The 24,589-nt window shown below is 37.5% G+C and overlaps 1 protein-coding gene across 10 annotated transcripts in view; it reads right to left on the reverse strand.

Annotated features, from left to right (window-relative positions):
* Positions 1-24,589, reverse strand: part of FAM168A (family with sequence similarity 168 member A) — a 238,127-nt gene that overhangs the window by 148,663 nt on the left and 64,875 nt on the right. Inside the window, exon 2 of one of the 10 annotated variants that reach the window (XM_074216837.1) lies at positions 5,719-5,839. The exons of the other annotated variants lie outside the window; for them this stretch is intronic. The gene's annotated coding sequence lies outside the window, so the exon portion shown is untranslated. The remainder of the gene's footprint in view (positions 1-5,718; positions 5,840-24,589) is intronic. 10 annotated transcript variants of the gene reach the window in all.

Genomic DNA, 24,589 nt, shown 5'->3' on the forward strand with positions numbered 1-24,589 from the left:
GCTTATAAGAAACTCAATTGAAACAGAGACATACAAATAGAGTAAAAGTAAAAGGTTGAAGCAAAACATATTTTGCTTCAGCTGAAGTGAAAACTGTTACCTAATTATGTAATTTTGCAACCTCTTATACTTTATTTTTCTTCCTTAAGGATATGATTTCTCTCTCATCACATTCAACTTAGATCAATCTATACCATGGAAACAATGCAAAGACTAACAGACTGCCTTCTGTGGGGGATGGAGGAGAGAAGCAAGATTAGGGGAAAAATTGTAAAACTCAAAATAAAATCTTTAAAATTAAAAAAATAATAAAAATAACTGGCAAGCTGATCTTCCTAATAATTAGATAGGTCTGAATCTCTTACTTCCTTACTCCCAAACTATCTGTGTCTCCATACTGCACAGAGGAGGAAATACAAAGTCATTAGAGTCTGTTACTCAAAATCTTCTAAAATGCAGCTCATGGGGCGGCTAGGTGGCATAGTGAATAGAGCACTGGCCCTGGAGTCAGGAGTACCTAGGTTCAAATCCGGTCTCAGACACTTAATAATTACTTAGCTGTGTGGCCTTGGGCAAGCCACTTAACCCCATTGCCTTGCAAAAATCTAAAAAAAATAAAATAAAATGCAGCTCATACCAACTTCCCCACATTTATTTCACATCACTCCTCCAGGTTCTATTCCAACAAAACTACACTATATTGTTCTCTAGTGTAGACACTCCCTTCTCAAACCTTCCTATAGTGCTATGTCTAAACTTCTTTACCCTTGTCACACTCTAACTTTATATCATCTTTACTAATGTACCCATCATATGGGCCTGAAAGCTCCTGGAGGACAGAGAATGCAGTGTTTTCCAACTCTACATTCCCTGTACCAAGCATAGAGCCCTGTCCATGTTGTAATAAATGTTCAATATTTCATAACAAAGCTTTGAAAATTAAGAGAATTCTAGTACAATGATCAGGTTGGAAAGAACTTGAGACATCTAGTTCACCTACCACCACCAAGGCAGGATCCCCTTCTACAACTATAACTAGACATAGAATCAGGAAAACTTGAGTTCAAATCAGGACTCAGGTACTTAGTAGCCATGTGACTATAGGCAACTTACTTAACTTGCTTGCCTCAATTTCCTAATCCGTAAAACTTGGAAAATAAAAAAATCTACTTCCTAGGGATACTGTGAAGATAAAATGAGATACTCATATTTTTTTTTTGTTGTTTTAGTTTTTAGGCCTTTGCAAGGCAATGGGGTTAAGTGGCTTGCCCAAGGCCACATAGCTAGGTAATTATTAAGTGTCTGAGGCCGGATTTGAACTCAGGTCCTCCTGAATCTAGGGCTGGTGCTCTCTATCCACTGTGCTACCTAGCCACCATGAGATATTCATCTTAAACTGGTATATAAATACTAGTTTTCATTATTATTATTAAAAGTTCATAACTGATATCACTGAGGGGTTAATTTGATTATTAGGAATTTCTTTTTTACATTCTGCTAAACTTTGCCTTTCTGTGACTTTTCGTTACTGCCCCTAATTCTACAGCCAAGCAGAATATAACAAATCCCTTTTCCATGACAATCTTCCAGAAGCTTAAACACAATCCTCATGTGTCTGCTAAGTTTTCTTTTGTCCAAATCACCCACCTCCCATTCCTTCAACTACTCCTCAGAGAGCAGGGTCTGCAGACCTCATACAAGGCTGTTTGCTCCCCTCTTGACAAACTCCAGCTTGTCAACATCTCTCTGAGTAAGCAAATGCTATTGTGCCTCCAGTGAACTGTGCAGAGGCTGAATTCAGAAAGGGCTGCTATGAAGGCCTCTTTGCCCATTCAATTCCAAGGCACTCCATCTTTCCCTGCTGCTGGCTTCCTGCCAAACATCTTTAATACAGGTGGGGAAGCAGCTGGCAGCTCTCAGTAGCAGGAAGGCAATTCTTTCTACCTCCCCCTGCCACAATTGTGAGACCCACATCTTGCTGCCCACAGGGCTGTCTTCTTCCAACAGCTGCTTTCCATAGAAATGACCATTTCTGTCCCACCAGGAAGGCAGTTTCTTTTGGAGCCAACTAGCTGGTTTGTAGTTTGCTCATTCTACCTCTAAATTTGTTTGCCTACTCAGCAGGAGAGAGAGAAGGAAAAGAAAGAATAAGAATGTTGGGATGCACAGAGGAAAGAGACAGGATTAAACCAAAATACTGAAAGAGAAGAAAACATGACACTGGGCAGGACCTTCAAGCAGGTTCGAGTCCCACTTCTGTCATTACCAGACTGTTATGAAAATTCCTTCAGCTTCTTCTATTGTAAAATGAAGTTCTATATGGTCTGTAAGATTGTTTCCAACTTTTTTTTCTGTTTTGACTCCTATCTATTGTTCCTAGTTCTGATCTCTGAGGTCAAGCACAAAAAAAATCTAATCCATTGTCCTCAAAAGTCCTTGAACCTTGAAAAGCCATCATATGTTCACTTAATCTTTTTTTTTTTGCCAATTTAAACATTTCTAGTTTCTTCAAATAATCATTATATGGAATAAACCAGAGGGTTCCTCCATCCTTCAGATGCTGCCAAGCTCATGCCTGCTTTCTTTAAATGTTACACTCAGAACATCCTGCAAGTGGTCCAATCAAGGCAGCAAGACTATCATTACTTTCATCATGAGAACAATATTATGGAAATTCAAGATCTCATTAATTATTTTATCAATGATTTATTTGAAGGCAGAGATGGCATTCTTATCAAATTTTCAGAATGCATAAAGCTTGGATGGATGGCTAGCATAGGTTAAAATTTAGAATGAAAAAAAATCTTAGCAAGTTAGAAAGAACACTGCACTGAATCTAATGGGATGAAAACTAATATGAATAGATGTAAAGTCTTATACTTGGGTCCAAAAATTAACAAGAGGAGAAAGACCTGCTTATTCAGTAACTGATCTGGAAGATTTGTGGGACTCCAAGATAAATTGAGTCAAGTTAGGGTATGGAAGCCACAGAAGTATTACCATGTACAAAGTTCTGTAGTTTAAGATTAAGAATGGGATAGCTTTTTCTAAATAAGGGCTATGACTGTCCTTCATTTTTGAAGCAGACAGCAACATCAGGGAGGTGATGCCAAGATAAGCATTTGAACTGGATTTGAGTGAGGGGGGTGCTGTGCTGGGTCACCGACCTCACTTTCTCCTTCAAAGCCATCTGGGTCCAGTGGCCAGATATGAATCAGGATGACTGGAATGGCTCTGAATGCGAGGCAATCAATGATATGCTAGCAAGAGACAAGAGTCTAGGGCCAGATTTGAACTCCTGTCCTCCTGATTCCAAGGTCAGTGCTCTAACCACTGCACGACCTAGCTGTCCCTGTAAATAAAGCATAAAGAGATGATGGTGGTAGAATTTTTTTTTCTTCCCTGATTTAGACTATGTCTGAAGTATTATGTTCAGTTGTGGCTGAACTGTGAACTGAAGGCTGCCCAGAAAATAATCAGGATGATATCTTAAGTTCAGAAGAAATTGGAAATATTTAACTTAGAGAAGGAAAGATTCATGATCTTGTTATTCATTTGTTTCAGTTGAGTCTGACTTTTTGTAATTCCATTTGGGGTTTTCTTGGCAAAAACACTGAAGTGATTTGTCATTTCCTTCTACAGCTCATTTTACAGATGAAGAAACTAAGCAAACAAAATTAAATGACTTGCCCAGGTTCAAACAGCGAATAAGTGTCTGAAGTCAGATCTGAACTATGGAAGATAAATCCTCTTGACTTCAAGCCTAGCACTGTATCAGCTGTGCCCCTTAGTTGCCCCTTGGAAGGGCATACATATCTGTCATATGGAAGAAATTTGGGGAGCAAAAGCAAAAGCTATGGATGCACATTTAAGCAAGGGGCAAATTTAGGCTTAATATAAGAAGAAAAACTGCCCAAAAATTAGAGCTGTCCAAAGTAGAATGTAATCAACTCAGGAAATAGTGAGCTCTCCCTCCTGGGAAGTCTTCAAGTAGTGGTGGATGACTATATGTCAAGTATGATGTAGAATGTATTTTTAGTCATGGCTTGGACTAGATAGCCATTGAGGTCCTTACAAACTAAAATATTCTGTGATTTTCTGATCTTATTTTAGTGAAATTTATTTCTTTTCATCTTAGTGTAAGATTTTATATTCATAGATAGGTGGTACAGTAGATTAACAGGCTTAAAGTCAGAAGACTCATCTTCCTGAGTTCAAATCTAACCTCGGACACTTAGGAAGAGCTGGACACAACTGAAACAACTGAACAACAAAAACAATAATTAAATTAGGATTTATCTAATTTGATATTACATATCTATCTATCTATCTGTATCTGTATATCTATAACATCTATATCTATGTCTATATCTATCTATCTATCTATCTATCTATCTATCTATATATTTATTTATTTATTTATTTATTTATTTAACCTCAGTCTGTCATCTAAACAACAACTATATAGGAAAGTCACTGAGCCTCTTGGTCTCCATTTTCTCCTCTATAAAATAAGAAGATTGCATTAGATCAAGGTTTTTTTAGCCCTTTTTTTTGGTGTCACAACTCCCCTTTGGCAGTCAGGCTGATGAACCTTATGGACCCCTTTTCAGTATAATTTTTAAATGCATAAAATATATAGGATTATCAAGGAAACCAATTATGTTGAAATAAAGGTATAACTTTTTCCCATCCAAGTTTAGGGATCCCTTGGAATGTACCTATGACCCCTTGGCACCCTGTTAAGAAACTCTGAACAAGATGACCCTTATGATCCCTTCCAGCTCTAAATTCAAAATCTGAAGGCCACCTGCAATTCTGACAAGCATGTCACCTATGGATCAACTGAGGTAGTATCTTTATAAAGATCAGCATAGTGCCTGACACATAATAGAAGATTAACAAATGTTTATTTCCTTTTCTCACTTCCCTTCTCTATGTCTTTACACAAATCATTGATCAAAATGTTTAAAAAGCACAAAATCAAGCAGACCCCTCAGGAACTTTCTTGGATGCCACTTTCCAAGTCAACACTGAACCATTAATGACTAAACTACTATTCACTATTCAACCAGTTCACAATCTACTTGTTGATACTTAGCTCACACCTGCCAGTTCCTAAAAATAGCAAGGTACACTTGCAATTGGAGTTAGTCTAACATGACCTGCTTTCCCTGATGTCATGTTGGTCCTTTAGGATCATCACTCCCTTTCCCAGAAGTTCACTAACCACTCCAATGAGGGTTCTTACTCTTTTGTTGTATCATGGACCTCACAGGCTGCCTGGCAAGAATATTTGAAATGTATAAAATACAAAAATTTGCAAAGGAAATCAATCCATTATCAATATTTAAAAACAAACTCATGGGGGCAGGGGGCAGAGCCAAGATGGCAGCATGAAAGTAGGAATTCCCAGAAACTCATTCCCAAAAAAACTCCAAAACCTGTCAAATTATGACTCTAGCTAAAATTTAGAGGGGCAGAGTCCACAGAAAGACTGAGTGATACAATTTTCCAGTCAAAGACAATTGAGATATTCCACAGGAAAGGTCTGTTTCACTGGGACCAGGGGTTGGAAATAGCTGCAGCCACAGCACAGCCACAGGCACAGTGCAGCTGGACCAAAGCAAACCAGATCTAGCCTTCCAGGAACAGCCCATGGGGTGCCTGGGTCCCTGGGAGCATCTAGGTCTGTGGCAGAGGGGGTAGTTTCCAGACCTCTTAGGGGGTAGTTTCCAGAGCTGGGAAAACCGAGTACAGCTTGAAGGGTGGTAAGAGAATTCTGTCGCACCAGAGAGAGCATGGTACACCAGCCTCAGAGCATCCTTGTGGTGAGAACCTGCAGAGGGAATTAGCAGAACCATTCAGCATTTCCAAAGCTCGAAGCCCACAGACAGTAAGGGGGTCAGGGGAGCCTACAGAGGTCTCTCTGCTCTCCCTGGGGCAGGACTCTGCTGTTTGCCCACACTCAGATTCAGGCTGTAGTTTGGGCCCCTATACTACCATAGTCGAGTAGGGACTCTCCTCACAGCACCAGGGCAGAGGGGAACACTTGTGTTCATCCACGTACTAGAGCACAGGCAAGAGGGCAGTCAGAGCTTCTCATAAGATCTTGGAGAAATTAAGGTCCTGTTGGGTATCCCAAAGCCTTGGAAGTGCAGTTAATCAGTCACAGGCAAATGAAACGAGCAAACAACAGAAAAAGAAAAATTTGACATAGACAATTACTTTGGTCCCAAGGAAGACCAAAATACACACTAAGAAGATGACAAAGTTGAAGCTTCTATATCCAAAATTCTCCAAGACAAACAGAAAATGGCTCAGGTAATAAAAGAGTTCAAAAAATACTTTGAAAAACAATTAAGAGAGTTAGAAGAAAAATTGGGAGGAGAAATGAGAGCATGAAAATAAATCCTGAAAACCAAGTCAGCAGGTTGGTGAAAGAAATACAAAAAATTACTGAAAAAAAAAAAACATGTTAAAAACCAGTTTAGGCCAAATGGAAAAATTAACCCAAATGACAAATGAGGAGAAGAATGCCTTAAAAAAGCAGAATTGGCCAGCTGGAAAAGAAGATAAAAAAGCTCTCTGAAGAAAGTAACTCCTTCAAATGTAGAATGGAACTAAAGGGAGCTGATGACTTTGTGAGAAATCAAGAAACAATAAAATAATACCAAAAGAACCAAAAATTAGAAGAAAATGTGAAATATCTCACTGGAAAATAAATTACCTTGAAAACAGATCCAGAAGAGATAATTTAAAAATTATTGGGCTACCTCAAAGTCATGACCAGGAAAAGAGCCTAAACTTCATTTTTCAAGAAATAATACAGCAAAATTGCTCTAAGATCTAGAAGCTGAGGGTAAAATAGAAATTGAGGGAATTCACCAATCACCTCCTGAAAGAGATCCCAAAATAAAAACCCCAGGAATATTATAGCCATATTCCAAAACTCCCAAGTCAAAGAAAAAACACTAAATGCTGCCAGGAACAAGCAATTCAACTACCAAGGCTCTATAGTCAGGATTACACAGGATCTAGCAGCATTTACATTAAGACCTTGTAGGGATTGGAATATGATATTCCGGAAGGCAAAAGATCTTGTGTTTACAACTGAGAATCAACTACCCAGCAAAACTGAACATCCTCTTTCAGGGGAAAAGATGGACTTTCAGTGAAACAGGACTTACAAACTCTCCTACTGAAATGACCAGAGTTGAACAGAAAGTTTGATCTACACATACAGGACTCAGGTGAAGTATAGAGGGGGTGAACTAGAAGGATTAATTATGAGGAACTTAATGATGTTGAGATGCTTGTATTCCTACATTGGAAGAAGATACTGATAACTCACATTAACCTTCTCATTTATAAGAACAGTTTAAAAGGGGCATATATAGATAAGGCACAAGAAGGAGTTGAATATAGTGATATAATATGACATAACATGGAATCAATGGGTGATAAAATAAAGTACTGGGAGGAAGGCAAAGAAGAGGAAGAAGGAGATAAAATTATTTCACATAAAAGTGTCAAGAAAAAGCTTTGGTAATGGAATGGAATGGGGAGAAGGCAAGGGGGAATGAGAAATGGTTCAGGGAGGAAATAACATACACACTTAATAGGGTAGAGAAATCTATCTTGCCCTAGAGAAAAATGAGAGGAAAGGGATGGGGAGCTGGTAATAGAAGAGAGGGAAGATCATGGGAGAGGATACTCAGATACAATACACTTCTGAGCAGGGACAGGGTGAAAGAAAAGAGAGAATAGAATAATAAATGAGAGTGGGGAGAAATAGAATGGGGGGAAATATAGCTAGTAATAGCAACTGTGAGAAAAATATTGAAGCAACTTCTCTGGTAGACTTATGATAAAGAAGGCAACACATCCCAGAGACAGAGCCATTGGAATCTGAACACAGACAGAAGTACACTTTTTTCTCTCTCACTATTTTTTTTTAAGGTTTTTTGCAAGGCAGTGGGGTTAAGTAGCTTGCCCAAGGCCATACAGCTAGGTAATTATTAAGTGTCTGAGGCCGGATTTGAACTCAGGTATTCCTGACTCCAGGGCCAATGTTCTATCCACTGTGCCACCTAACATTCCCTCTCTCACTATTCTTGAGGTTTCTCATCTTTTTTGGAGGGCAGGGAGGTTTATGTTTACTCTCACAACAAGATTATTGTAATAATATAAAATAAACAAACCAAATAGTCAAAAGACAAGTTAATGGTGGCAGAAATTTAAGTCAAATTCTGTGGCCTACAGTTTTTAGATTTCAATCATTTTTTGGCTTTTTTAAAAAACAGGATATTTTACCCATTTCCAGACCTGCAGTAGCTCCTTCATTCTCCACAATTTTCTGAATATCACATCTATCAAGGATGTAGTTCATCCAGGTCTAGAGTCTTCAGTTCATCAAGAGCAACAACTTATTTTCTTATGACGGTCTCCCTATTTATCTTAGCTGTCAATTCTTTATTAGTTGTTTTTATTCTGCACTTCCTAATCCAAAAGAAAAATGTTATTTGACAGAGCAAAATAAAGAAAAATAAAAGATGAAACTCCACTTTCTTTCATCTCATTCAAATGGAGCACAGTTCAGTTCTTTCCTTTGTCCTTCTCTTTTTTTTACTACACAGCCTTAAAAAGCCATTTTTCTTGTTGCTTCCAGATTTTTTCATCAGTTTCATCAGATTCAGAGCTTTTAGGCACTCCGGATGCTATTATTCCAGAAACATGCTACAAATCTGTATTTATCTTTTGTTTTCTCTGTTGTCTTTTATCTCTCCATAAGTAGTTTTTCAATCATGTCCTACTATTCATCTGGGGTTTTCTTGGGAAAGATAATGGAGTGATTTGTCATTTCCTTCTTAAGCTCATTTTATACAGATGAGAAAACTGAGACAAACAGGGTTAAGTCACTTGTCCAGAGTCACACAGCTAGTGTCTGAGGTCAGATTTGGACTCAGATTATACCAGAATTTCTTCTTCTAGAGGCAGAACACTGGGTCTGAAGTCAAATCCAGTCTCAGATACTTACTAGCTATATGACTGTGACCAAGTCATTTCACTGCTGTTTTTCCAGTTTTCTCAACTGTAAAATTAAGATAATAACAGCACCTACCTCACTGAGTTGTTGATAGGATCAAATGAGATACTGTAAATAACTGCTTAGCACAGCACCCATCACATAATAGAAGCTAAATAAACACTTATTCTCCATTTCCTTTTCCCCTCTTCCACAAATTCTAAGATGGAGTGTTCATTTCCACCAAGATTATCCATTGCTATCCCCAAAAACCTCTTTTTTGATCAGAATCCATTTCAGAAGTCTCTGTTGTTGATTACTCCAAGATTTTTGAAGGCTGAAATTATCACAAGGCCGTGTACCAGCTGGTCCCAGTTCTGTATTTGTTCCTATCAACAGATCTTTCCTCAAAGGAGTAGTGAAAAGTTCTTCTTTTAAATAATTGTCAGTAATTTCTAGATTCTGATAGTCTCCTCTTCATCCACAAGGATCCCTTATTTGCTCAACAGGCAGTTTCGTGAAGTGGTAGAGCTAGAATCATGTCTCTTGTTGTTGAATCTTCTGAAAATGAGCTTCTCTGTATTCCTGAGGAGTCCCAGACAACAAATCTATGGTTCAATATATGAACCATGTTGAAGGCATTTCAGCCTAGTAGAACTTGCCAGAGCTTATAAATCTCCTTTAAGAACCCAGACTCGAGGGGTGGCTAGGTGGCAGAGTGAATAGAGCATGAGTCCTGGAGTCAGGAGTACCTGAGTTCAAATCTGGCCTCAGACACTTAATAATTACCTAGCTGTGTGGTCTTGGGCAAGTCACTTAACCCCATTGATTTGCAAAAAAAACTTAAAAAAAAGAAAAAGAACCCAAACTCCTCAATGTAAATTTTGTTGATTTTTTTAAAAAAATATTAGTTAATAAAACTTCTGGCCAAGATGGTGGAGAGAAGACAGGCACAGTTCTAAAGTCTCCTGATCTTTCCCCATCTATAATATGACACAAACCTCTTAAAAGACATCCGACCCACAACACCCAGAAAGAAAAGCCAGGAGAAAGAACATCTACCTCAAGATTTTTTCTCCCCCAGCAGCACTGGACGAATTCGGGCGGGTGAGTCTGGGCTCAGCAGAAGGATCAGCCCCAATCAACCAGATTAAGAGCTGAATTGGAACCAGGAGTCTGAGGGCCCAAGAGGTGGAGCTGCTGGATCAGCGGTGGGGCAAGACAGCAGGGGCTTGAATAAACTAGGGAGTAGGGGTACTGGTGTTGGTGCTGTCTCCCGGGAGCTTGCAGACAGGGTTGGGGGTAGAGTTCAGGTGCAGGAGAGCTGCGGACACCATCCCTGAGCTCCTCTGGTCTGAGGAACTCAAGAGTCCCATTACAGCTCAGACCTCTTCCCTGAACAAACAATTGCAAACTAATTCTGCCTCAGGCCCAGGTGTGTGAGCAGAAGAACCAGCCCAGCTGACTAATGACCTCAGACCAGGGTAAAGAGCACCATTGATAGAAGGCAAAAGAATTCAATAGTTCCAACTCCTCCCTTCAAGCAAAGGGAGAAGGCCTCAATCAAGGTCACAGACACTCCAGAGAAAGCAACCAACACCTCCTACTGGCCAGCCAGAGAAATTACATTCAGGGGGTAAAGCCTTTAGTGATCCCAAGCCCCTGTGAACCAGCCCCTCCCCAACTTAAGGTCTTAGCAAAATGAAGAAGGGTCAGCAGAAAGGTGGATCCATAGAAAAATTCTTGGAAGGGAAAAACCCTAACTCAGAAAGACCTAGAACCTCTGAGGAGAATACAATCTGGTCTCCAGCACAGAAAGACTTCCTTGAAAAAATAAGGAAGGAGCTTAAAAATTTGGGAGAGACAATTAATACCTTGCAACAAGAAAACAAATCCTTAGAAAGCACAATTGGACAAATACAAAAGGAGAATAAATCTCTCAGATCCTCAATTGGACAATTACAAAATGAGAATAAATGTCTCACATCATCAATTGGACAAATACAAAATGAGAATAATTCTCTCAGATCCTCAATTTGGCAAATGCAAAAAGAAAATAATTCTCTCAAAACCTCAATTGGTCAAATGGAAAGCTCTTTCAAAAGTGGAATTGACTAATTGGAAAAGGAGTTGCAAAAGGTTAAGGAAAATTCCTCCCCGCCCAAAAAAGAATGGAGTCTACAGAAACTAATGACTCCATGAGACAGCAAGAGTCAGTTAAACAAAATCAAAAAATAGAAAAAATAGAAGCAAATGTAAAATACCTCATCAACAAAACCACTGACCTTGAGAATAGATCAAGGAAGGGCAACCTGAGAATTATAGGACTTCCTGAAAACATTGAAGAGAAAAAAAGCCTGGCCTTAATATTATACGATCTAGTGATGGAAAACTGCCCTTATATCATGGAATCGGAGGGCAAAGTAGTTATTGAAAGAATACATAGACACCCTCCAGAAAAAGATCCTAAAATGAAAACACCAAGGAATGTTGTGGCCAAATTTCAGAACTATCAGAAAAAAGTGAAAATCCTACAAGCAGCCAGAAAGAAACAATTTAAATATCAAGGAGCCACAGTAAGGATCACGCAGGACCTGGCTGCATCAACATTAAGGGATCGAAGGGCCTGGAACAAGATATTTCAAAGAGCAAGGGAGCTTGGAATGCAGCCAAGAATCTACTATCCCGCAAAGCTGAGCCTTTTCTTCCAGGGAAAAAGACGGGACATTTAACGAAATGGAAGAATTCCAAAAATTCCTGATGAAAAGACCAGAGCTAAATAGAAAAATTGGACATCAAATAGGAGGTTCAAGAGACACATGAAAAGGTAAAAAAAAAGGGGGGGTGGTAAAATGAAAAAAAATTGCTATCCAATAAGTTAAAACTAGCTAAAACTGGCATGGGGAAATAAATCTTGAGAATTGTAACTCTAACAGAGAGAGAATATATCGAGCCAGAAATAATGGACATTTATGATCAATCCATGAGACTGCTATCTAAAGAGATGTAACTGGCTTTAACCGCATTTGGGAGAAAGACTCTAATAACTCTCAAGAATTTTAACTCTATTAGATAGAATATACTGAACTAGAAGTGAAAGACACTCAGAATTTTCTATGATTTAGATATAATGATCTAAAAAAACACTACATCCTTAAAAAGGGGGACAGGAAAGAGACGGGAGGAGGGAGGGGACTGAATGGGGTAAATCTCATTACACTAAGAGGTACAAAAAAACCTATGGTAATAGAGGGGAAGAAGGGAGCAGAGGAGAAACACCTGAATCTTCTTCTCATCAGACTTGGCTTAAAGTCAACCTACACATACTCAGTTAACTTATAAAACATCTAACCTTTCAAGTATTAAAAGGGGAGGAGGGACAGAGAAAGGGAAGGGGAGTGGGGGAAAAAAAGGAGAAATGACAAAAGGAAGGAAGGGAAAAGGGAAAAAGGGAAAGGGGAGGGGTGATATAGGAGGGCAAACATACTGAAGGGGGTGGTATTCAGAAATAAAATACTGGGGAATATGGATAAGTGGGGGGGGAGGGGAAAAATACGAACAGAGGGAAGATAGCACAGAGGGCAATAAAGAATCAGTAATCATAACTTTGTGAATGGGATGAACTCTCCCATAAAATGTAAGCAAATAGCAGAGTGGATTAAAAACCAGAATCCTACAATATGCTGCTTACAAGAAACTCATTTGAAGCAGAGAGATACATATAGAGTAAAGGTAAAAGGTTGGAGCAAAATATATTTTGCTTCAGCTGAAGTAAAAAAAGCAGAGGTAGCAATCCTTATGTCAGACAAAGCAGCAGCAAAAACAGATAGCATTAAAAGAGACAAGGAAGGAAACTTTATCCTCCTAAAAGGTACCATAGACAATAAAGTTATTTCAGTACTGAATATATATACACCCAGTGGGACAGCACCCTAATTCTTAGAGGAGAAGCTAAAAGAACTATAGGAAGATATAGACAGCAAAACTCTACTACTGGAAGACCTCAACCTCCCACTCTCAGATCTAGATAAATTGAATCGTATAATAAACAAGAAAGAAGTTAAGGAAGTAAATAGATTGTTAGAAAAATTAGATATGGTAGACTTATGGAGGAAACTGAATGGGGATAGAAAGGAATATACCTTTTTCTTTTCAGTACATGGAACTTATACAAAAATTGACCATGTATTAGGACATAAAAATCTAATGATCAACTGTAGAAAGACAGAAATAGTGAATACATCTTCTCAGATCACAATGCAATAAAAGTCATATGCAATATTGGGCCAAGGAGATACAGACCCAGAACAAATTGGAAACTCAATAACCTCATTTTAAAAAATGAGTGGACCAAAAAACAAATTATAGAAAGAATTAAGCATTTTATCCGAGATAATGATAATAATGAAACAACATACCAAAACCTATGGGATTCATTCAAAGTGACTCTCAGGGGATATATTATAGCTCCAAATGCTTACATGAATAAATTGGAGAAAGAGGAAATCAATGAACTAAACATGCAACTAAAAAAATTAGAGAAAGAACAAATCAAAAATCCCCAATTAAATACCAAATTAGAAATTCTAAAAATTAAAGGAGAAATTAATAAAATCAAAAGGAAAAGACTACTGAATTAACAAATAAAACCAAAAGTTGTATTATGAAAAAAACCAATAAAATCGATAAACCTCTGGTCAATTTGATTAAAAACAAGAAAGAATAAAACAAAATTGCTAGTGTCATAAATGAAAAAGGTGAACTTACCACCAATGAGGGGGAAATTAAAGTAATAATTCGAAATTATTTTGCCCAACTCTATGCCAATAAATTTGATAATCTAAGTGAAATTGATGAATATTTACAAAAATATAAGTTGCCCAGGTTAAATGAAGAAGAGATTAAATACCTAAACAACCCTATCTCAGAAAAAGAAATTCAACAAGCCATCATTGAACTCCCTAAGAAAAAATCTCCACAGCCTGATGGATTCACCAAACATTTAAGGAACAATTGGTTCCAATTCTATATACTCTGGAAAAATAGGGAAAGATGGAACTCTGCCTAACTCTTTCTATGAAACCAATATGGTGCTGTTACCTAAACCAGTTAGAGTTAAAACAGAAAAAGAAAATTATAGACCTATTTCCCTGAGAAATATAGATGCAAAAATCTTAAATAAAATCTTAGCAAAACAATTATAACAAGTTATCACTAGGATAATACATTATGATCAAGAAGGATTTATTCCAGGAATGCAGGGTTGGTTCAATATTAGGAAAACTGTTAGTATACTCAATGATATCAACAACAAACCTATCAGAAATCATATGATCATATCAACAGATGCTGAAAAAGCTTTTGACAAAATACAGCATCCATTCCTATTAGAAACACTAGAGAGTGTAGGAATAAATGGACTGTTCCTTAGAATAATTAGCAGTTATCTATTTGAAACCAACAAGCATTATATTCAATGGGGAGAGGCTAGAGGCATTCCCAGTAAGATCAGGGGTTAAACAAGAATGCCCATTATCACCACTACTATTCAATATTGTATTAGAAATGTTAGCATCAGCAATTAGAGAAGAAAAAGAAATTGAAGGAATTAGAACTGTGAAGGAAAAGACAAAGCTCTCACTCTTTGCAGATGACATGATGGTCTACCTAGAGAATCCCAAGGAATCATCCAAAAATCTACTGGAAACAATTAGCAATTTTAGCAAAGTTGCAGGTTATAAAATAAAACCTCATAAATCCTCAACTTTTCTATATATGTCTAGCAAGATATAGCAGGAAGAGCTAGAAAGAGAAATACCATTCAAAGTAACCTCAGACAATATAAAATATTTGGGAGTCTATTTGCCAAGATAGAATCTTTTTGAAAACAATTATAAAACACCTCTCACACAAATTAAATCAGATTTAAATAACTGGAAAAATATCAACTGCTCATGGATAGGTAGAGCTAATATAATAAAAATGACAATTCTACCAAAACTAAACTATCTGTTTAGTGCCCTACCAATCAAAATTCCAAAAAATTACTTTAATGAGTTAGAAAAAATTGTAAGTAAATTCATATGGAGAAATAAAAAGTCAAGAATTGCCAGGAGCTTAATGAAAAAAAGTACAAAACGAGGTGGCTTAGCCCTGCCTGATCTAAAATTATAATATAAAGCATCAGTCATCAAAACTGTTTGGTGCTGGCTAAGAAATAGAGTGGTGGACCAGTGGAATAGACTAGGTGTAAAAGCAGGAGATGATTATAGTAATCTGCTGTTTGATAAACCCAAAGAGTCCAGCCATTGGGATAGAAACTCCCTGTTTGATAAAAACTGTTGGGATAATTGGAAGTTAGTATAAAAGAAACTTAGATTAGACCAACACCTAACACCCTTTACCAAGATAAGATCCAAATGGTTACAGGACTTAGACATAAAAAACAATACTATAAGCAAATTAGAAGATCAAGGACTAGTTTACCTGTCAGATCTATGGAAAGGGGAGCAGTTTATGACTAAGGAATACTATCACCAAAAACCAATTAGATGATTTTGATTACATTAAATTAAAAAACTTTTGCACAGATAAAACCACTGTAACCAAGATCAAAAGAAATGTAGTAAATTGGGAAACAATCTTTACAACTAATGATTCTGACAAAGGACTCATTTCTAAAATATACAGAGAACTGAGTCATATTTTTAAAACAAAAAGCCATTACCCAAGTGACAAATGGTCAAAGGATATGCAAAGGCAATTTACAGATGAGGAGATCAAAGCAATCCATAGCCATATGAAAAAATGCTCTAAACCATTAATTATTAGAGAAATGCAAATTAAAGCTTCTCTGAGGTACCACCTCACACCTCTCAGATTGGTCAATATGACCAGAAAGCATAATGATCATTGCTGGAAGGGATGTGGGAAATCTGGGACACTATTACACTGTTGGTGGAGCTGTGAACTCATCCAACCCTTCTGGAGAGCTATTTGGAACTACTCGCACAGGGCAACAAAAAACTTGCATACCCTTTGACCCAGCAATACCACTACTGGGTCTATACCCTGAAAAGATGATGATAAAGGGTAAAAGCATCACTTGTACAAAAATATTTATAGCAGCCCTGTTTGTGGTGGCAAAGAATTGGAAATCAAATAAATGTCCTTCAATTGGGGAATGGCTTAGCAAACTGTGGTATATGTATGTGATGGAACACTATTGTTTTATTAGAAACCAAGAGGGATGGGAATTCAGGGAAGCCTGGAGGGATTTGCATGAACTGATGCTGAGTGAGATGAGCAGAACCAGGAAAACACTGTACACCCTAACAGCAACATGGGGGCAATGATCAACCTTGAAGGACTCGCTCATTCCATCAGTTCAAGAATTGGGAACAATTTTGGGCTGTCTGCAAAGGAGAGTGCCATCTGTATCCAGATAAGGACCTGTGGAGTTTGAACAAAGTTCAAGGACTATTCCCTTTACTTTAGAAAAAAACAGATATCTTATTGTCTGATCTTGTTACCTCTTAGACTTCTCTTCTCTTCTTTAAAGAGATGATTTCTCTCTCATCACACCCAATTTGGATCAAGGAAACAAAGTAAAGATTGACAGATTGCTTTCCATGGGGTGGGGGGGAATAAGATTGGAGGGAAAATTGTAAAACTCAAATAATATCTTGAATAAAAATAAATTTTAAAAAAGTATTAGTTAATAAGCATTTTCTAAGCATCTTCTATAGGCCAAACACTGCTAAACACCAGAGATACAAAGAGAAGCATAAGACAGCCCCTACCCAACAAAAACTCACAGTCTAAAGGTGGGGGGGGGACCACAAACAAGTAAGTTCAAACAAGACATAAAGTATAAGTGGGAAATGATTAACAAAGGGAAGGCACTGGAATTGAAAGATTGGTAAAAATCTTACAATTTTTACAAAGCATTTTCATAATTAGTGTTGAGTATTATTGAGACAGAAGACCAGTATCATTTTAAAGAGTTGCAAACTCAGCTCCCCAGAGGTAAAATGACTTGACCAAGGTCATGTAGTGAATGAGCAAGGAATAGTAAAGTGACCAGCACTGGACTGTTGCAGAATGGGAAGAAGGTCCACCATTCACATAGACATAACAAGACACTTTGAAGAACAAGAAGGAAAATAATGAAAAGACCTTGTATCTGATCCTCCTAGTAATATGGTAATGAATGGAAAGAGAACTTGATATGCAATCAAAAGGACCTTGGTAACCCCAGCTCTATGATTTGTGAACCCTGAGCTCCCTAGCCCTATGTTAAGAGCATCTGTAGAATAAAGGGATGTTTAAAACTCTGTGGTACCATCTTCACATCTATCACATTAGTCAATATGACAAAAAAAGGAAAATGATAAATGTTAGAGGGGATGTGAGAAAACTGAAACACTAATGCACTGTTGGTGGAGTTGTAAACTGATCCAACCATTCTGGAGAGAATTTTGTAACTATATTCAAAGGGTTATTAAACTCTGCCTTTGATCTGGCAACATCACTAGTAGATCTATATCCCAAAGAAATCCTAAAAAAGGGATAAAGACCCACATAAACAAAAATATTTATAGTAGTTATTTTTATAGAAGTGGCAAAGAACTGGAAATTGAGGGGCTGCCCATCAAGCAAGGAAAAGCTGAACAAAATGTGGTATATGAATATGACAGGATACTATTGTTCTGTAAGAAATCATGAGTAGAGGGGCGGCTAGGTGACATAGTGGATAAAGCACCAGCCCTGGAGTCAGGAGTACCTGGGTTCAAATCCGGTCTCAGACACTTACTAATTACCTAGCTGTGTGGCCTTGGGCAAGCCACTTAATCCCGTTTGTCTTGCAAAAAACCTAAAAAAAAAAAATCATGAGTAGGTGGATTTTATAAAATCCTGGAAAGATTTATGTGAATTGATACTGAAAGAACTGAACAGAACCAGAAGATAGTACCAGTAACAGCAACATTGTGTGAGCTCTTCTCAACAGTACAATGATTAAAGACAATTCTAAAAGACGTAATAGAAAACACCATTCATATCCAAAGAACTACAAGTCTGAATGCAAAACAAAGCATATTATTTTCCCTTTTTAAAAATTTTTTAGGGAGCAGCTAGGTGGCGCAGTGCATACAGCACTGACCCTGGAATCACGATGACTTAGTTCAAATCTAGCCTGACACTTAATAATTACCAGCTGTATGACCTTGGGCAAGTCACTTAACCCTTGTCTTGCAAAAAACAGGGGGAAAAAAAGCAATCATTAAAATTTGTCTTATGTTTTTTCTTTCTTATGTTTTTCCCCTTCTCTTCTGATACTTCTTTCACAACATGATTAATATGGAAATATGTTTAACATGATTGTGTGCGTGTGTGTGTGTGTGTGTGTGTGTGTGTGTATATAATCTATTTTAGATTACTTGCTTTCAAGTGGAAGGGGGTGGGAAGCAGAAAAACGTGAAATTCAAAAATCTTATTTAAAAGTGAATGTTGAAAAGTAGCTCTACATGTATTTGGAAAAAAAAATTTTTTAAATAAAGGGATATCATCACTTCTTGGCCTTTTGGCTAAGATCAAGTGTAAAAATAAAAGGATATCCAGAGAAAAAACTGTGGACCAAAGATTATTACCTCCAATTTTTAAAAAAGTTATCTTATGTATTACATAATTTTGCTATCTCTAATTTTTTATTCCTTCCTCAAGGATATGTATTTTTCTCTCAACACATTCAATTCTGATCAATGCATATCACAGAAACAATGTAAAGATTATCAGATTGCCTTCTGTTGGGGGGAAGAGGGAAGGGAGGATGGGGAAAAATAAAAAATTCAAAACCTTACAAACATTACAAAAAAATCTACTATTGTATATAATTGGAAAACAATTAAAATATTTATATAAATAAAATAAAGGGATGGTTGAAACAGATGATCTCTAATATCTTCCAATTCTAATTGTATGATATTCCCATCCTTAGTACATAGGTAGAGCAGATACTATCATGTTCATATCACATATGAAGGAACTGAGGGGCAGAAGGTTAAATTCTAAGTCTGTGTTCAATCCTTTGTCAACAGATGTCCCTTCCTTAAATAATCAGTGTAAAGTTTTTGACTTTATAAGCAATTTCTGAATTCAGACAGTCTCAGGTAGGTACCATCATTCCAATTTAGCAGCAGTATAAACAAATTTATTTGCACAGCTGGTACATTAAGCAAATACAGGAATACTTCCAAGATGAAGGAACATGTGGTTTTGAGGCCTTCCTGTTAATTAATCTCTTAAGATTCTCTGGGCAAGGAAAGCACAACAGCCATTCACCTATCTCATTAAAGGTTCATTTAGGAGATGAGATCATTCAGAAATGTTTCCTCGACTTCTTAAACCATCTCAAAATATTTTTCTAAAGCCTTAGCAATTAAACGTGGCAGGTGAGCCCATCTAGAAAATAGACCCCTGAGTCCAAGCAAATACACTATCCTTTATCACTCTAGGAAAAGCAATATGACAGCCTGCTCACACTGACAACTTCATCCCAAACTCTTAAGTAATCAATGTTAAGAGGTATCATTCCCAAATTATTATATGCTAAAACATAAAGGAAAGGGGGAAATTACAGGAACGGGGAAATTACAAAGATTTAGGCTGATTAAGGAAGAGTTTTTCAATAAGAACTATCTAAAAGAGGAAGGGGTTGATTGAATAGGCAACTGTTGGAGGAATTTAAGATGTTGAATGAACAGATATTGGAATGTCACAGAGGCCAGACTAGCATTTACATGGCACTTTTAAGGTTTGCAAAGCAAATGGTATCTCATTTACCCTCACAATAACTCTAAGAGACAGCTGCTTTCCTTAGTTCCATTTTACAGACGAAATATCTGAGGCAGACAAAGGCTAAGTGCTTTACCCATAAATATAGAGTCAGTATCTGAGTCTGAATTTGAACTCAGCTCTTCCTGATTCTAAGAGTCCCCTATCTACTGTGCTGCCTAGATATTATAGAGGGCAACCATGCACCAGAAGGAAATTTGGAGAGATGCTAAGGTTGCCTTTCAACTATGAAATTCCTATCACTACAACTCTAAGATTTTGAGGCTCAGTATTTACCAGTCCAAGATTTCAAAATTCTAAGAGTCTAATAACAATCTATACTTATTTCCCTTATGAAGAGTCCTAAGGATAAGTTGTTTAGCTTCAGCATGAAAATAAATGGCATATCCAAGTTACAGGCAGTCCTTCAATAAATAATTGTTAAAATAACTAATGTACAAAAGATATTATGTGCACACTTGCCTAATTTATCTACTTATTTATTCAATCCCTATTCACTAAGACCTACTATGTGCAAGACATTGAGATGTATTACAACCTAGAAAGGGGCATTTTTTAAAAAAGTATGAGACTGTAAGAGAAATGTAAATAAGAGGCAAAAGCTAAGGTTTACCTTTACTAAGGTTCAGGGAAAGAGAATGAGAAAGCATCATGAAGTAAACAGAAATGGAAGACAGGCAGTTCTGTACCCTGAAGAAATATATATTTAGCATCTTAAACATAACTTAAATGTGGGCTAGGAGTCCTCTTGGGTTCTGGAGATGAACAAAGTTATGTTCAGAATAATACTGACTAGAACCCTAACAAAAATAGAGACAGCAAGGGCTAGTGAGAAAAAGAGAGGCCTCCGAGTCAGGAGGCTAAGAATCTAGCTCTATGTGTTCACTCCACTCTGACTCAGTTTCTTTTCCATTCTAAGAAATGGACAGATTAGACTAGATGGCCTTACATCTCTGTTATTCTAAGAATCCACAATAACGTCTCATGACTACACATATCCTTCTCAAAAGAGAATCTCCAAGTACTGAAAGGGATAACATGGAAATAGGCTACAATCCAATAAGCACCTATCTCCAGTCAAAATCAGCAAGACCAGAGTATCATAGAGTAGGGCTAAAGGGAACCCCAGAGACCATCTAGTCCAACCCCCTTATCCAACTGAGGTTCAGAAAGGTTAAATGTTGTCCCCTGAGGGACAGAGTTGCTTAATGGCATAGAATTCTCCCCAAATGGACTAGGAGCCAGAAGTCCTAGTGTTCAAAGGTCAATTCTACAATTAACTAGTTGAGAGATAAACTGCTAGAGTTCTTTGATCTACATAAACTTTATTTTCTTTATACACAAAATGGTTATAATAATCTCAGTTCTGCCTCTCTCATAGGACTGCTGTTAAGGATCTAGTAGGATAACATATGTAAAAGTGTTTTGTTACATATAAAGAGCTGCATATATGTTAGGAATTGTCATTAAGATCAGAGCAGCATAAAGTAATGAATGATCTAGAAATTCAGGAGTCATAAATTCTTTTTTTTACTTTTTATTATATATTTATTTTTAACATTTTTTTAAACTTTGAGATGTGAATTCTCCCCCTCCCCATCTACTATGAAGACAAGAAATGAGATATCAATTATGCATGTGAAATCATGAGAAACATTTCCATGTTAGCCAGGTTGCAAAAAAAAGAAAGAAAAAAGTGAAAAAATTATATTTCAATCTATATTTTCAGTTATTTTTCTGGAGGTGGATAGCATTTTTCATCTTAAGTCTTTAGGAATTGTCTTGAATCATTGTATTGATAAGAATAATTAAATCATTCACAGTTGATCACTGCACAGTGTTGCTATTACTATGTACAATGTTCTCCTGGTTCTGCTCACTTTACTTTGCATCAGTTCATATATGTCTTTCAAGGTGTTTCTGAAACCATCCTGCTTATCACTTCTTATAGCACAACAGTATGTCATTAAAATCCTATAGTACTACTTGCTCAGCCTTTCCTCAATTGATGGTCAAACCCTCACTTTCCAATTCTTTGCCACCATAAAAATAGATGCTATAAATATTTTTGTTCATATGAGTCCTTTTCTTTTTTCTTGGATCTCTTTGTGATACAGACCTATCAAAAGGTATGCACAGTTTTATAGCCCATTGGCTAAAGTTCCAAATTGCTCTCCAGAATAGTCCTTTAATTCAACCAACAATGTATTACTGCCCCAAATTTTCCACAGTCCCTCCAACAATTGCCATTTCCCTTTTCTGTCAATCTGATAGGTGTGAGATGTACCTCAAAGTTACTTTAATTTGCACTTCTTTCCCTCCCTCCACCCCTTCCTTACCCAATACATTTCTGGCTTTGTCCAAAATGAAAAAAGAATAATTTTTATGATCTCATGTGCTTCAGAGTTTACACAGCACTTTCCACCAGATAACCTTCTGAGGTAAGTCAGAGAAATAATATATAGTCCTCATATGAATATGAGAAAAAGGAACTTCAGAGTGATGACTTGCCCAGAGTCAAATGAGAAGTTTCTCCTCACATCAAGCCCAGGAATCTTTTAAAATCAGGGCAGTGATATCAAGCATTTTCCTTCTACCTTATAAGAAATAGGTGGTACTGATATACAAGGCCTCCAGGGTCTGGGGCTACTCTACCCTCTCAGTCTTCTCTCATACTATTTCACCAACATTATTTATTCTACCCAAAATGCTCTGTTAATGATGTCTCCTAAACAGCACTTTGTGTCCTACAAATTCATGCTTTTGTTCATGTTAGTTCTGGTGCTTGAAACATTCCTTTTTATCCTTCCTTCCCCTCTTCACCTGCTATTCCTACACATGCTTTAAAGCTAAATTCAAATGTCTTCTCTTACAGGAAGCATTCCTGTCTCAGTCATTACATCCTTTCTCTCACAGATGCGTTTTTCTAGGCATTATAGAATATCATAGTTATACATCTCTGCTGTCTCTCCTACTGGAGTCTGAACTCCATGAAGGCAAGAATAATATTTTAATTAAATTCTCATGGTATTCACTACTGGGTCTATACCCTGAAGATATTATGAAAAAGGGTAAAAACATCACTTGTACCAACATATTCATAGCAACTTGTGGTGGCAAAGAATTGGAAATCAAGTAAATGTCCTTCAACTGGGGAATAGCTTAACAAAATGTGGTATATGTATGTCATGGAACACTACTGTTCTATTAGAAACCAGGAGGGATGGGAATTCAGGGAAGCCTGGAAAGATTTGCACAAACTGATGCTGAGTGAGATGAGCAGAACCAGAAAAACACTGTACACCCTAACAACAACATGGGAGTGATGATCAACCTTGAAGGACTCACTCATTCCATCAGTGCAACAATCAGGAAAAATGATGGGCTATCTGCAATGGAGAATACCATGTAACCAGAAAAAGAATTGTGGAGTTTGAACAAAGACCAAAGACTATTTACCTTTAACTTAGGAAAAAACTGTTATCTTACTATGTAATTTTGCTATCTCTTATACTTTATTTTTCTTCCTTAAGGATATGATTTCTCTCTCATCACATTCAACTGAGATCATCCTATACAATGGAAACAATGTAAAGATTAACAGAATGCCTTCTACAGGGGGTGGGTGGAGGGAAGCAAGAATGGGGGGGATTATAAAACTCAAAATAAATAAAATCTTTCTAAAAAAATCACTATGGTATTTGGTATTCTGGATACAATAGACACTTAACAAAAGTCTGTTTAATTGAATTTTCATTTTACTGATGAGGAAACAGGTTGAATGGCATGCCCAAGTTCACCTAGCTAAGAAAAATCAGAGATGTGGATCCCAAGTCCCTTGATCCAAGTTGAACATTCTTTTCGTTAACAACACTTTTGGGGGCAGAGCCAAGATGGGTGGGGAGCCAAGATGGCAGTGTGAAGGCAGCATTTCCCAGAAACTCCTTTCCCCAAAACACCAAAAGTCAACAAATTATGACTAGCCAAAATTTAGAGGGGCAGAACCCACAGAAAGACTGTGATACATTTTCCCAGTCCAAGATAACTTAGAAGTTCCATGGGAAAGGTGTGTTTCACCAGGACCAGGGGTTGGGAAAAAAGCCTCAGCTGCAGCCCAGCCCAGCCCAGCCCAGTCCAACAGCTTGAAGGGGCCATGAGAGAACTCTGCTAACCCAGAATGAGTGTGGAGTAAGGCGCAACCAGTCGCAGAACTTGCAGTGAGAATAAGGGGAAACTAGTCTGCACCTCCAGAACACAGCCCACAGACAGTAAGGGGGTCAGGGGAGACTGCAGAAATCTCTCTGCTCTCCCTGGGGCAGGACTCTGCTGTTTGTCCACACTCAGATCCAGGTTGCAGTTTGGCCTTCCATACTAAGATAGCAGGCCCCTCCTTACAGCCCAGGGCAGAGGAGAGTGCCTGTGGTCATCTACATATCAAAGCACAGGCAAGAAAGCATATGCCCTTGGAGGAATAAAAGTACCAGTGGGGTGTGCCCCCCAAAAAAACTTACAAAGCAGGTATCCCAATAATAGTCAAAAGCTCAGGAAGCACCCCAAAACCAGGCACAGGCTAGAGAAATGAGTAAACAGAGGAAAAAAGGGACACCATTGAGAAATTCTTTGTTTATGATCCCAAGAAGGATCAAAATACTCAATATGAAGATGAGGAAGTACAAGATCCTGCATCTAAAGACTCCATGAAAAACG

This window comes from Macrotis lagotis, chromosome 1, assembly GCF_037893015.1.
Source record: "Macrotis lagotis isolate mMagLag1 chromosome 1, bilby.v1.9.chrom.fasta, whole genome shotgun sequence".
Lineage (NCBI taxonomy): Eukaryota > Metazoa > Chordata > Mammalia > Peramelemorphia > Peramelidae > Macrotis > Macrotis lagotis.